This window comes from Ovis aries, chromosome 2 (assembly GCF_016772045.2).
Source record: "Ovis aries strain OAR_USU_Benz2616 breed Rambouillet chromosome 2, ARS-UI_Ramb_v3.0, whole genome shotgun sequence".
Classification (NCBI taxonomy): Eukaryota; Metazoa; Chordata; class Mammalia; order Artiodactyla; family Bovidae; genus Ovis; species Ovis aries.
The window spans coordinates 131976201-131992245 of record NC_056055.1 but is presented as its reverse complement, the minus strand read 5'-3'; positions in this window follow the sequence as shown (position 1 = coordinate 131992245).

Sequence of the window (16045 nt, the reverse complement as noted above, 5' to 3'; positions counted from 1 at the left end):
AAGTATATAATATACACAGAATAGTGTAATGACTTCTATATACCCATGACTGAGCTTCATAATTATTTGTCATGGTAAATCTTGTTTCATTTATAGCAGGGGTTGGGAAACTATGACCCACATATTAAATCCAGCCTACTAGCTATTTTTATAAATAAAGTTTTATTAGAACACAGTCATGCTCTTTTGTTTAAATGTCTATGCTTGCTTTCATGCCACAATAGCAGAAATGAGTAGTTACAGTAGAGATTGTATGGCCTGCAAAGGCAGATCCTAAAATGTTTACTATCTAGCAGCTTACCAAAAAAAGAAAAATATTTGCTGACTGCTGGACTATATACTCTCATCCACTTCCCTCAGCAAAAAAATATCTTCCACGTTTCATTTTAATACGTTAGTATGTATTCTAAATGAAAAAGTTTAAGTTATTCAGTCATGTCTGACTCTTTGCAAACCCATGGACTGTAGCCTGCCAGGTTCCTCTGTCCATGGAATTCTCCAAGCAAGATTACTGGAGTGGGTTACCATTTCCTTCCCAGAGTGTCTTTCTAACCCAAGGATCAAAACTGGGTCTCCCACATTGCAGGCAGACTCTGCTGTCTGAGCCACCAGGGAAACCCATTCTAAAAGGTAAGGACTCTAAAAAATAATACCACTCTCACACTAAAAATTCAGTAATTCATTAATTTTATCTCTTCTATAAAATTTCCACTGAATAACAAGTGGGAATTCTTGAATATTTCTTTTTTTTCCTAACTCATTATCCAGGTCCACTCATAGTTTTAACAAGCCACTTTCTTACCTTTGAAAGAGCTACAGACTTTTCTGTATCTCATTAGTAGTTTATTCTCAATAATTTCAATAGCTTAACAAACACTTTATCTGTCAACCCCAAAGAATAAAACATTCTGAATTTAACAAAGCATGTGAGAAAATTAATAAGCAAAAATAGAACAATCACCAGACTTCAACAAAGTTGCAATTTGAGATATGTTAAAGGTCCTATAAAAAATATTGCATATCAAAGCAATCTTGCATTTTTAAAAGGCTAAGAGTTTTTTTTTTGTTTTTTTTTTTTTTTTGCCACACTGGTTTTTCTTTTCTTGAGACCAAGGAGTTCTCTTAGAAGTTTTAACATGTAAGTGATTATTAGAATTTCTATGTAATGTTTTATATTAAAATATCTTTTTACTGTTCATATGTCAGTTTTACAGGAGCTATCTCATTTAATACTTACAGCAACCTAGTAAGATAGAGATTATTTTCATGCTAAATGATTCTACTGAGACACAAACCCATATTGTCTGCTTGAAGTCCACCAACCACACTGCTAAACTGGCAGTCACAGATTTTACCAGAGCAGTTTTACACAGATTTAATCACCTTTTATAGGCCTTGGTACTATAAATGCACTACGCTATGCATGGAATTATTAACTGCATTGCTTCTTAGATATGGTAAAGATAATCTGTACAGTGAAGAAATTGCAGTGAACTCTTATGAACCTTTACATATTTTAGGAGCTTAGAATTTCCAGCACAGAGCATGTATCTTTCAAATTCAAAGAGCAAAAAGCAAAAAGTAATCCATTACATAGTTTTCCTAAATTCTTCTACATGCTTGTGATGGGTCCAGAGTACTAATAGAGATGGGGCCTTAGTAGAGGCTTAGAAAAATGGCTGATTTCACAGTTAGGGGGCTTCCCTTGTGGCTCAGCTGGTAAAGAATCTGACTACAATGCTGGAGACCTGGGTTCGATCCCTGGGTCAGGAAGATCCCCGGGTCAGGAAGATCCCCTGGAGAAGGAAATGGCAACCCACTCCAGTACTCTTACCTAGAAAATCCCACGGATGGAGGAGCCTGGCAGGTACAGTCTATGGGGTTGCAAAGAGTCAGACATGACTGAGCAACTTCACTTTCACTTCACAGTTAGGGCAGAGGAAATACAAGTAAACCTGGAACATCTCTTTTTGTGCTTGAAATTAAGGAAATGCCCTTCAGAATGATGAAGGGGACCATGTCAAAAGAAAACATAAATCAACTTGAAGTGAATGCCCCTAGATAAGTCTGGAACAATTTGAGCACCAAAATAACTAATAACAGTAATAAGTTATAACCCATTGAGTGAAATATGAATCTGAGTCATACTGATATAAATAAGTTGTAAGTTTGAAAAGAATGAGACACTTACATGGCCTCAAAGTACCTGCCTATAAAATACTTATGGATTAAAAAGGGAAATGGGGTTACTTCATAATAGAGAGGCCTGGAAGACATTATTTTAATCAAATGATCAAAGTGAACACCCTAGTAATCAAGTAATCAGACAAACTAAGAATGTGGAACCCTCCTTCCCACAATAGGAGATACCACTTTATCACATCTGAGATTTCCTGCCAAAGGGGCATAATCTTTTAGGGTGACATTAGAGCCACAGTGGGAACATTCTAAAAATTACTTACCTATGATCTTCAAAAGTGTCAAAGTCATGAAAATCAAGGAAAGATGGAGGAACTGTTCCAGACTGAAGACTTCTAAAGAGACATAGAACTAACTACAACACTTAATTCTGGACTAGACCCTTGGGCTATAAATGGCAGTGAAACATCTGGTAACACTTGAACAGGGTTGGAAAGTTATGACCAACCTAGACAGCATATTCAAAAGCAGAGACATTACTTTGCCAACAAAGGTTCGTCTAGTCAAGGCTATGGTTTTCCCAGTGGTCATGTATGGATGTGAGAGTTGGACTGTGAAGAAGGCTGAGCACCGAAGAATTGATGCTTTTGAACTGTGGTGTTGGAGAAGACTCTTGAGAGTCCCTTGGACTGCAAGGAGATCCAACCAGTCCATCCTAAAGGAGATCAGCCCTGGGATTTCTTTGGAAGGAATGATGGTGAAGCTGAAACTTGAGTACTTTGGCCACCTCATGCGAAGAGTTGACTCATTGGAAAAGACTTTGATGCTGGGAGGGATTGGGGGCAGGAGGAGAAGGGGACGACCGAGGATGAGATGGCTGGATGGACATGAGTTTGAGTGAACTCCAGGAGTTGGTGATGGACAGGGAGGCCTGGCATTCTGCGATTCATGGGGTCACAAAGAGTCAAATACGACTGAGTGACTGAACTGAACTGAACTGAACCGAAGGATTAGATGGTAGTAATGTGTCAATGCTAGTTTCCTCATCTTGATTGGTTGTATTATGGTGAGATAAGAGAATGTCCTTGTACATAGGAAATACACACAATAGTATTGAAGGGTAATGGGGCAGTAGGTTGGGAACTTACTCCCAAATTATTCAAATAGCAAAAATTCTTAGTACTGTTTTTTCAAGCATCCTGTATGATTGACATTGATTCAAAATGAAAGGATTTTTTATGAAAATACAAAGTTAAATGTGCACTAAGTTACAGCAAATTCTCACAGATCGATCTCTCTCTTTTTTTTTGGCCATGCAGCATGCTGGATATTAGTTCTCTGACCAGAGACGATTGAACCTGTAACCTCTGCCTTGGAAGCTCAGTCTTAATCACCAGGGTTGACCCTATCACATTCTTTATTACAAAGATTTCTTGCTAGGCTTTCTACATAACAAAAACTAGTATCTGAGGGCAGTTGTCTGTAAAAGCTTTAATAATGCCACATTTGTTTTTCCATTGGGAAGGGGTAAGGAACTGAAAAACAAAACAATAATATATTCATCTATTCAAAGCTGTTTGCTGAGTGACTACACACAAGACTCTCCGTGGCAGGTATGGATTTCCTCTCTGTAGTGGACACTGATACACTACCGAACACTATCCCAATCCCCTTTCAGGACTGAAGGCCTTATTCCCCCAGCTGCTAGGAGTGCTGTGGACAAGACGGTCCTCAGCTGTCAGCCCCCTTCAGGGATTGCCTTAACTGAAGAGAGTTTTCTTCCCTCAGGCCATGTGCCCTTCCCAGGATGGTCTGCATGCAGTCACTGGTCAATGGAAGGGTGTGAAGGCCTGGCCCCCTTACTCCAATTCAAGCATCTCCAAGGGTTGTCTCATCTTCAGACAGTTCCGAAGGGCTGTTTACCGTGAGAACCCGTCACAGCCCAGTTTCCCCCTCTGCCAGTCCTTTCCCTTTCCCTGGCCTTCCCTGGCCTTCCCTTGCATAGGCAATGACCCTAGAATGCTCTTCATGAACCTCCTTGCCTGCTAATCTGCTCAGAGTCTGCTTCTCAGGGAAAGCAACCTGTGCCATTCTCTCTCAGTGGTTTTCCTCTGGAGTCCAGAAGGAACATCACTTGTCAATTTTTTTACCATTAAACAAGGCGATATTTTCTAGCATTAAAATTTTATGACTTGCCCTCTTGCCTTATCCACTTTCTGCTTCTTGATCAGCTAGCATATAATGAGGAGAGGCAGGGACTAAGAATGGCTCAGAAAGAATATACGCAGAAGCCAAAGTCTGTCTTGGAAGGCAAGACTGACAGGTAGGACAAGTTTGTTTTGCCTCTGCCTCCGTTTTCTCTGCTGTTGTCTTTCCCTTTCAATCCTGGCCTCCTGGTGATCTGTGTCCAGTGTACTCCTATTGGATGGCTCTTCCTTTCTCAAAAGACTAACTCATTCTCACTGAGGTGTTTGGACTTAACGTGTCATGCTCCTCAAAGAGTTTGCAGTAGAAAGACTCCAGTGGTTTTTTCGAGGCTTACTATGGTTCAGAGCTGGAAAAGGAAATGGCAACCCACTCCAGTACTATCGCCTGGAAAATCCCATGGACAGAGGAGCCTGGTAGGCTGCAGAGCATGAGGTCGCTAAGAGTCAGGCACGACTGGGCGACTTCACTTTAACTTTTCACTTTCATGCACTGAAGAAGGAAATGGCAACCCACTCCAGTGTTCTTGCCTGGAGAATCCCAGGGATGGGGGAGCCTGGTGGGCTGCCATCTATGGGGTTGCACAGAGTCGGACATGACTGAAGCAACTTAGCGGCAGCAGCAGCATGGTTCAGAGCACTTTCCAGAGAGTGGCAGAAGCAAGGTAACTAGTCTGTCAGTGTTAGTAAGATGGATGTTTTTGGTACCCTACTGAGTCATCCACACAGAGGGCAATCCTATTCTCCATTTATACATCAATTGAAGTTTTTGTAAAATAAGTCCTTGGGGAAATACCTTGGGAAAAATAGTATTTGGAGCTACTTCTATTAGAAAAATTGTGATAAATTCTTTACCACAAGCATTAGCAGATGAAAACATTTTTTTTTTTTTTGCAGAAACAGAGTGAGGTTTAATTCTTAGAGACATATTTCATTTGTTAACATCTATTTTCAGTGGACCATGGGCAATACAAGTCAACGTTTAGGTTAAGAAAGCAATAATTTATGTTTAGAGCAGTGAGATATAAAATTCTGCCAGATTAGGTAGTTTGGGATATCTCTAGATATTTTTTAAACTGTTCAAGTTAAATGTGATATGCTATCTGTTTTACAAATACCTTCATTTCCATTTTTTTTTTTTTACTAAGACAAAGTATTATTTGAATATTGTAACTTAATGCTTCAAAGTCTTGTCTAAACAGAGCACTAAGCTTGTTGCTTTGTGTTTGTCCAATTATCTCTTTTCTGTTTTTTAAGTTGGCCATTTATTGGTTATTTTTCAGTTTTTCCATTAGTCCCTGGCATTAACAATATGCCAGGTGGCACAGTAGTAAAGAATCCACCCGCTGATCCAGGAGACACAGGTCCCAACCTTGGGTTGGAAAGATCCCCTGGAGAAGGAAATGGCAAGCCACTCCAGTATACTTGCGTGGGAAATCCCATGGACAGAGGAGACTGTCAGGCTACAGTCCATGGGGCTGCAAAAGAGTCAAACACGACTTAGCAACTAAACAACACAACAATGAAAGTGATAGCTAATGGTTCCACCGTTAGTGTTTTATGTGGATTTTTTTGCGGGGAGGGAGGGTGTTTGTTTTTTTGTAGTTTAAGATCATTTTATTGAGCAGGGAGAGGTGGGCTGAGGCAGGGCAAGTATAGCTCCTCCAGCCTGGCCTCAGGGGGACAATACCCCCTCCCCGCCCCCCATCCCTTTGTCCTATGTGTTTTTGATTACCAGGACATGGGTTTTGTCAAATCATAGACCTCAGAAATCAGTTGTGTAAAACTTTGTTTTGCTTTAAAATTTAAATTAGCCTCAGCTCTTTCATTTTAAAAACTGTATCACTGGTTCTATTTAAGAATTGGGGTTATTTAATATTCCTCATTCTGTGAGATTTTAGATCTACTCATGTAATCTCAGGTATCAGATTGATTTTTATATTCCAGGACAGTTCTCAAGGAACCAGCTGAAGATTGACATAGCTTTTTTTTCTCCATTAGCGATTTATGCATGTAGTGTTCTAATTAGTTTAAAGAAAAATGTCAAAGACCTTTCCCCAAAGAGGTTCCATCTACTCATGTAAGTAGAATCAGATGTACAGCACAAAATTAATTTGTAGTGTCTAGTTCTCATTACCCAAGTGAGTCACTTTTTAAAAGATTTTTAGGAGGTTACAAGGTAGTAAAACATGTGTTAAGACTGGAATTCAAGTGAGGATTAAGAAGGGGTTTGAACAACAACAAAAACAGAAAGTGTTTATCGAAATAGGGTAGAGATTCTAGAAACATGGTGATTATTGAAATAGAGTGGAAAATAAAAGTTTGCCTTCAGATAACTTTCTACTCTGTTCATGTTTTCACTAGTAGAGAGCATGAAAGTCACGTTTAAATCTTAGTTTCTGTTAACAGAAATGTCAGTAAAGTCAGTGCATTTTACTAGGTAATAAAATGGCTGCATTTTCCTTTATTTCATATGTGTTGTGTCTCAAGGAGAAAACCAGAGCAAAAGGATATTGGTGCTTTAACATTTTGAGCATATTGTAAAAATTTGCATTATAAATTTTATGATTTTAGATCTTTTTTCTTCAATACTACACCATTCATCTGGGAATGCTGACTTTGGAGGATCTATAAGCATTTCACCTATGCCAAAAATAATCTAAACTCCATTGGAAAAAAGCACAATTATTATTTTAATGCCTGCTTTTTAGCCTTTTTTTTTTTTACATCTTTTTATCCCAGGCTTATATCTTTATAATTTTACACAAATGATATCATACCACTCATTTGATTTTAAAAGTTATTTTTAATTTAACTATATAAGATGAATATTACTCCATGTTTTTATTATTCTTCTGCAACATAATTTTAAATAGCTATAAAGTATCCTATTGTATGGGGCTTCCCAAAGAAGAGCTTGCTGGTGGTAAAGAAACCGCCTGCCAATGCAAGAGATGTGAAAGATTCAGTTTTGATCCCTGGGTTGGGAAGATGAGATCCCCTGGAGAAGGGCACTGACCTCACTCCAGTATTCTTGCCTGGAGAATTTCATGGACAGAGGAGCCTAGTAGGCTACAGTTTATAGGCTTGCAAAGAGTTGGACAAGGCTGAAGCGACTTTAGCACACACATCCTATTGTATGAGCTATCACCTCACACCAGTCAGAATGGCCGTCGTCAAAAAATCTACAAACAGTAAATGCTGGAGAAGATATGGAGAAAAGGGAACCCTCTTGCATAGTTAGTGGAAATGTAAATTGATACAGCCACCATGGAAAACAGTATGGAGATTTCTTTTTGAAAGAAAACTAGGGATTAAACTGCCAAATGACCCAGCAATCCCACTGCTGGGCATATACCCTGAGAAAACCATTATTCAAAAAGACACATGTACCTGTGATGTTCATTGCCACCCTGTTCACAATAGCTAGGGCATGGAAGCAACCTAGATGTCTATGGACAGATGATGAGATGAGTAAAGAAATTGGGGTAAATATATACAATGGAATATTACTCAGCCATTAAAATGAATGAATTTGAATCAGTTCTAGTGAGGTGGATGAACCTAGAGCTTGTTATACAGAGTAAAGTAAATCAGAAAAACAATTATCGTATATTAACACATATGAGTGGAATCTACAAAAATGGTACTGATGAACCTATTTGCAGGGCAGGAATAGAGATGCAGTCATACAGAATAGACTTGTGGACACAGCAGGGGTAAGGAGAGGGTGGGACAAGTTGAGAGAGTAATGTTGGAACATGTACATTACCATATGTAGAACAGAGAGCTGGTGGGAAGTTGGTGAACAACCCAGGGAGTTCAAGCCGGTGCTCTGTGACAGCCTAGAGGGGTGGGACGGAGGTTTAAGAGGCAGGGACATATGTATACCTGTGTTGATTCATGTTATTGTATGGCAGAAACCAACGCAACAGTGTAAAGCAATCAAAAAATTTTAAACAAGTATTCTATTGTAGATATGACCACAATTTATTTAAAACGATTAACTTTTGTTGGACTTTTAGTTTGTCTTCAATTTCTTATTATTATGAATGACACCAAAATCATCAGAGATCAAGTTTATAGCTGAACATTCGGGCTACAGGCATATTTCAGAAAGATAAATTCTCAGATGTGGACTAACTGGATCAAAGAATGTGTATGTTTTTCAGGCTTTTGATATATGTCACTAAGTTGCTTCCAGAAAGGCTGTACCAAATGATATTCCAATGAGCAATGTATAAAAGTATCTGTTTCCATACCTTCCCCAGCATTGAATTTCATAATTCAATTTCACATTTTTACAGTCTTTGATAAATGAAGAAAAAAAACTGGCATCTTATTTTTCCTAACTAAAAATTAGTTACCAGATTTTCTAATTATGCCAATCAATAATATTCATTACAGAGAAATAGTTTAATATATTAAAGATTAAAAAAAGTAACCATAATGCCAAGAGCAACAGAAAACCAGCATTAACACATTCTTCATATATACAGACATTTTGTTAATGTCTTTTTCTTTTGACATCATGCTTACATTAGATAGATTTATACCGATATTCTCTTCTAATAATTTTAAGAACTGCTTAATTTTCATATTTCTAATTGTGGTAAAACATTGATATAAAATTCACATCTTAACTACTTTTTAAGTATACATTTCAGTATTTTTATTATATTCACATCATTTTGCATATGATCATCATAACTTGTACATCTTGCAAAATTGAAACTATTGGCATTACACAATTTTCCCCTTCCCCCAGCCCCTAGCAACCACTTTGTGTTTCTATGAATTTGACTACTTTAGGTACCTCATATAAATGGAATCATATAGTATTTGCCCTCTCATGACTGGCTTATTTTGTTTAGCATAACATCTTCAAGTTCAACCATGTTGTACCATGTGTCAGAATTTCTATCCACTTTAAGACGAGATAGTCCATTGTATGTATACGCCTGTGTGCTCAGCCTCTCAGTCATGTCTTACTCTTTGGGACCTCAAGGATTGTAGCCTGCTAGGCTCCTCTGTCCGTGGAATTTTCCAGGCAAGAATACTGGAGTAGATTGCCATTTCCTCATCCAGGGGATCTTCCTGACACGGGGACTGAACCCACATCTCATGCATTTCCTGCATTGGAAGGTGGATTCTTTATCACTGAGCCACCTGGGAAGCCTTTCAGCTCCTTTAGTCATATAAGTAGAATTAATGAATCATATGATAATTTTATTTTTAATATTTTTGAGGGACTGCCATGCTGTTTTTCCATAGTGGCTGCACCATTTTACATTCCCATCAACAGTGCATAAGAGTTCCAATTTCTCCACTTTCTTGCAAACACTTGTTATTTTCTGTTTTACTTGTTTTTTATGGTAACAATCCTGATGACTGTGAGATGATAAATCATTTTTCTCTGTCTGCTTCTCCCTCTTCCTCTTTCCACATCTTGAGTCTGCTTCTCTTTAGTCATTAGCTATATGATTTTGGGCCTGCTTTTATGCTATACACATAAAACTAGAAACGTGATCCCTGATGCATCCAAGCTCATCCTTATAACTTTTTAACCAAACAGAAATAGTGCTTCCTTTTAACCCCAGCTTGGAAAATCTCAGGAAAGGACACTGATTGGCACAGACTAAATCATACACCCATCCCCTGGACCAGTCACAATGGCCAAAAGGGTGTAGTGTGATTAACTCATCTTGTTCCACATTCATGTCCTTTGGGGAGGTGCAGGTTACTGTATAACCGTATGTCACCTCCCAGTCAGAGCATAAAGAGGATGAACAGCTTCCTCCAATGAGGAATGTGTGAGGAGGACCATTTATAGAATCACTGTGAGCTGGGTAGCCAACTCAATGTGTGTCTGCTACACAAAGAAGCCGTAATAGTTGTATCTAATATACATTTGAAACCTTGATTACTAGATTTTAAATTCTTCATTCCCTGATGTCTTATTTTTCTCCTCTTTTGTAAAAGAGATATGAAAGAGAAGCAGACAACTCTGATAAATGATTTTCTTCATTGCAAGCTGCCTATCTTCTTTCAAGTTCATTGTCTAAAGACAAAGCCTGGTATTTGAAGAGGGGTGTCTTGCCTGGAAACTCCCATGGGCGGAGGAGCGTGGTAGGCTGCAGTCCATGGGGTCTCGAAGAGTCGGACACGACTAAGTGACTTCACTTTCACTTTTCACTTTCATGCATTGGAGAAGGAAATGGCAACCCACTCCAGTGTTCTTGCCTGGAGAATCCCAGGGATGGGGGAGCCTTGTGGGCTGCCGTCTGTGGGGTCGCACAGAGTTGGACATGACTGAAGCGACGCAGCAGCAGCAGTACTCTATTTGAAGAGAGTTTTTGACTAGGAATTGTATATTCACCTGCAGCATTTCAAAATTTATGTTTATACTCTTGTTCATGTACTTTTCAATTCTATCATCTCTGAGAAGGTCAAGTATTACATACCATCTGTTTCTATGAATAAAAACTATGTTTTCTGATGGACAGAGCTTTTTGTCACTAAGAAAATCAGACTTTTTTTTTAAGTAACATGATTTTAAACCCCTGTGGTAGGAAACCAAATTATATAATTTAGTGTTAAATGAAACAGAGGTTCATCTACTGCTATTGCTAAATAAATGTTATATTTAAATTTAATGCATTAATTTACTTCCTTAAAAATGAAACCAAATTTAATTTATGTCAAGGAAATTTCTGTTATCTTGTTAAGCAGTTAACAAGTGCTTATAATTTTTAAAATCATTTGATATAAAATAAAAAATAAAAAAAATAAAATCATTTGATATTAATACTCTTCTATATATCAAATGAACTTGCTTAAAATTATTTTTTTTAATACATCAAATTATTTAGCTCCTGATTCTGAGGACGTAAACCTTCAAAGCCATAAAACAGTGATAATGGTTAATGTAAATTAACTTGTGGAAAAAGAGATACAGGAAAAAAAATCTCCAGCGTCTCAGAGTGCCTATAATGAAACAGGAGAATAAAGTCAGATTTTCTTGATGTCTCCATTCTGATGTGGATCAGTTTCATTATAGTATTATTAGAAATTGTACTTCCGCTAAATATAAGACAAAATTAACATGAGATTTAAAGTGAGCAAGATATTAAACTACACATTGGCATAAAACGATAATAATGCTTTCCCAGATAAAGGAAAGATAACTAATTTATGATGATAATGAGTATAGTAGTCAATGTTTCTTATTTAATTATAAATAAATTATAAATCATTATTGAAATAATGTCATAACTGGCATATTCTTACTTAAGATACTATGTTAATCACAAATCAGACCTCTGGTCAAATTGGGTTGAAATGTCTAAAATAATATATAATAAAACAGTTGATTAGGGATAAGGCCAGCTTTGAGCATTTGTTGTTATTACAAATATGTTCACTGTGTTTATAATTTCTGTATTTCAAAAACAAATTTAGGCTACTAAAATAAAATACGTCATCAACTATAACAAAGCAAGTAATGAAAATGAAAGGAGTTGAGAAATTATCAATTTACACTTTTCTTTTTGAAACTGTCAGTTCCTCAAAGAACTGTGACTTTCACATCTTACTCATCTCGGTATAATCAGGACTAGCACAGTACTTGGCTTATGAAGGCTCTCAGGAAATGCGTGTTGAATGAAAGGAAGAATGAAAATAACAACCGGAAAACAATTAAAAGGAGTGAGAAACATGGGAAGAGAGAACAGAAAAGTGGGGAGGGAGGTGGGAGAGGGGTGGAAGATCTTAAACTTTTGGTTTTCAGTTTCATTGTGGGTCTAATGTCACTTGATTAGAGAAAGCACACCAGAGTCCCTAAGACCTGGAGGCAGGGGAAAGGAGAATTCTAGAGGACCAGATACCAGAAGGCACCACGATCCTCCTGCTGGGACCTCCTACATCTCCGCTGAAGACAACTGTGTAAATAACTACTGACAGGACAATCTGAGGAGCCTAAACCTGTCCACCTCTTGGTCTTTTTTTGAAATGACTGCTTTGTACATTGAATTCTCAAGGATTTTCAAAGCCAGAAAAGTGAGATAATGGAGGGTGCCATTCTCAATTCCTCCCCGCAACCCCAACCATCACCTCCAAATCTGATCACTCACTATTGAATATTGTTTCCAAGTGCCTATCACACCTCTTTCAATTCTAATCTTGGGTCTTTGATGTTAAAACAGGACATAATATCCTGAAAACGTTATTAAATCTCCAAATTTATAAGTACTTCTCAAGTAGGTATTAATAGATTCTCCCATAACATATAACTGAAATTTTTAAGTACCCCTATCAGAGTCTTGTGGCTCAGCTGGTAAAGAATCCGCCTGCAATATGGGAGACCTGAGTTCGATCCCTGGGTTGGGAAGATCCGCTGGAGAAGGGAACGTCTACCCACTCCAGTATTCTGGCCTAGAGAATTCCACAGACTGTAAAGTCCATGGGGTGGCAAAGAGTCAGACATGACTTAAGTGTCTTTCACTTCCACTTTCATCAGTCTTAATAATAAATGCAGGATTAAGGTTCATTTCTAAGCTCTTAGCATTAATTCAAGTACCAAAATAAAGTGTATTCTATATTTCCATTTTATCATTATTGTGATAACACTACTACCAAGTCCATCCTGAGTCTGTCTACGAGATGGGGAATGCCATTCTCACTAAGATGCACGCAATGCTTTCACATTAGTTATCTGATTCATATCAGATCTATCCAAAAAGCAAAAAGTTCCCTAACAAATTGTGTTATAAAGAGCTTGGGAAACAAACACTCTCATCCTTTGTGACTACAAATTCATACAAACACTTTGGAAGACAATTAGGCAATTTTATCAAACTTTTAAAAACATATACCTATAGACAGCAATTCCACTATGGGAATTTATATTATAGATATATTTGCATGCCTGTGAAATAATTTACATACTAGAACACATGCTAGCCAAAAATTATAAACTAACTAAATAGTCATCATTCAGGAACTGTGATGCAGTTCATTTTATATGTCAGTTTGCTTGGGCCATAGTGTCCAGGTATTTAGTTAAATATTATTCTGAATGTTTCTTTGATCATGTTTTTTGATAAGATTAACATTAAATCAGTGGACTTTGAAAAAGCAGATTGTCCTTCATAATGTGGGTAAGCCTCATCCAATCACTGAAGACATGAATATAACAAAAGACTACCTCATATAGGAAGGAATTTTATCAGTAATGGCTTTTGGACTTGAAATTCAGCAGCATAGCAGCCCTGATCGCCAGCTTGATGGCCTTTGGAAGTGAACTACAGCATCAACTCTTACCTGGGTCTCCAACTATTTAATCTGAGTTTGAATCGTATCAGTATGTGTTATGGTATGCAATATTTTTTATATTCTTCATTTGAAACAGTATTATAATCATTTAAAATTTTAAATTGGTATATACATTAGCTGCATTATAAATATATGATAAAAATGCATTTTCTATGCAACTTACATATTTGTAATTTAAGGTATGTCATTAAAATGCAAACATTTACATTATATGCTTTCACAAATTCTTAATGTGTTTATTTCACTTCTCTAATTATTGTTAATGCAAGATTTCTTTTAGCCCTTTTATGTTTCAGTTCAGTTCAGTTCAGTTGCTCAGTCGTATCTGACTCTTTGTGACCCCATGAATTGCAGCACACCAGGCCTCCCTGTCCATCACCAACTCCTGGAGTTCACTCAGACTCACGTCCATTGAGTCAGTGATGCCATCCAGCCATCTCATCCTCGGTCGTCCCCTTTTCCTCCTGCCCCCAATCCCTTCCAGCATCAGAGTCTCTTCCAAAGAGTCAACTCTTCACATGAGGTGGCCAAAGTACTGGAGTTTCAGCTTCAGCATCATTCCTTCCAAAGAAATCCCAGGGCTGATCTCCTTCAGAATGGACTGGTTAGATCTCCTTGCAGTCCAAGGGACCCTCAAGAGTCTTCTCCAACACCACAGTTCAAAAGCTTCAATACTTCGGCACTCAGCTTTCTTCACAGTCCAACTCTCACATCCATACATGACCGCAGGAAAAACCATAGCCTTGACTAGACGGACCTTAGTCGGTAAAGTAATGTCTCTGCTTTTCAATATGCTATCTAGGTTGGTCATAACTTTCCTTCCAAGGAGTAAGTGTCCTTTAATTTCATGGCTGCAGTCACCATCTGCAGTGATTTTGGAGCCCAAAAAAATAAAGTCTGACACTGATTCCACTGTTTCCCCATCTATTTCCCATGAACTGATGGGACCAGATGCTATGATGTTAGTTTTCTGAATGTTGAGCTTTAAGCCAACTTTTTCACTCTCCACTTTCACTTTCATCAAGAGGCTTTTTAGTTCCTCTTCACTTTCTGCCATAAGGGTGGTGTCATCTGCATATCTAAGGTTATTGATATATCTCCCGGCAATCTTGATTCCAGCTTGTGCTTCTTCCAGCCCAGCGTTTCTCATGATGTACTCTGCATAGAAGTTAAATAAGCAGGGTGACAATATACAGCCTTGATGTACTCCTTTTCCTATTTGGAACCAGTCTGTTGTTCCATGTGCTTAATAGAACTTCTGAATGGTAACTACAGTCAACAGTTCTGTATCATGTATTTGAAAGTTGCCAAGAGAATGGATCTTAAAAGTTCTCATTCATACAAAAATTGTAACTGTGTGAGATGATAGATGTGTTAACTAACCTTATTGCGGCAATCATTTACATATATATATATGAAATTGTCACATCATACACCTTAAATTTACACAATGTGATATGTCTAATATATCTCAATAAAGCTAACTGAGGGGTAGACGGGGGAGAACTTTTAAGATTTTCATCCAGCTCCAGTAATACTTGCTAGAGACAAATGTCACAGTGAAATCCATCAAAACATGCTGCTGTGTTTGTCACACACACAAATGATACCTGTCATCATTTTACAGCTGTGCTACTGTAATTCAGTCAAATTGGTTGTGAATCATGAATGTTCTATTTTTTAGTCTAATTTGAACAGTTAATGAAATTTAATCTAGTGAAAAAGAATTCATTCTGAAAAAGGCATTCCCAATCATCTCTCAGACACCCAAAGTAACTTTTTAAAAGTCTTCTCCAATGTATACTTCTAAAGGCAAAGACAGTGTTTTTATATTTAAAATCATGAATATATGGTCAACTCAACATAATTACTATTATTGTAAAAGCCTCCTGTTTAGGATAAAAAGACAAGAGATAGCTTCAGTTCAGTTAGTTCAGTCGCTCAGTCAATGTCCAACTCTCTGCGACCCCATGAATCGCAGCATGCCATGCCTTCCTGTCCATCACCAACTCCCGGAGTTCACTCAGACTCATGCCCATCGAGTCGGTGATGCCATCCAGCCATCTTAGGCCTAAAAATTTCTTTTAAACTATCCAAAGAAAATGAGAGTAATTGAAATATCTGAGTATTCTGTTAATGAGTAAGGCGTTTGGTACCCAGTATGCAAGTGAAAGAGGAGACTGTGAAAAAGTTGGCTTAGAGCTCAACATTCAGAAAACTAACATCATGGCATCCAGTCCTATCACTTCATGGCAAATAGATGGGGAAACCGTGGAAACAGTGGGTGACTTTATTTTGGGGGGCTCCAAAAGCACTGCAGATGGTGATTGCAGCCAGGAAATTAAAAGACGCTTCCTCCTTGGAGGGTA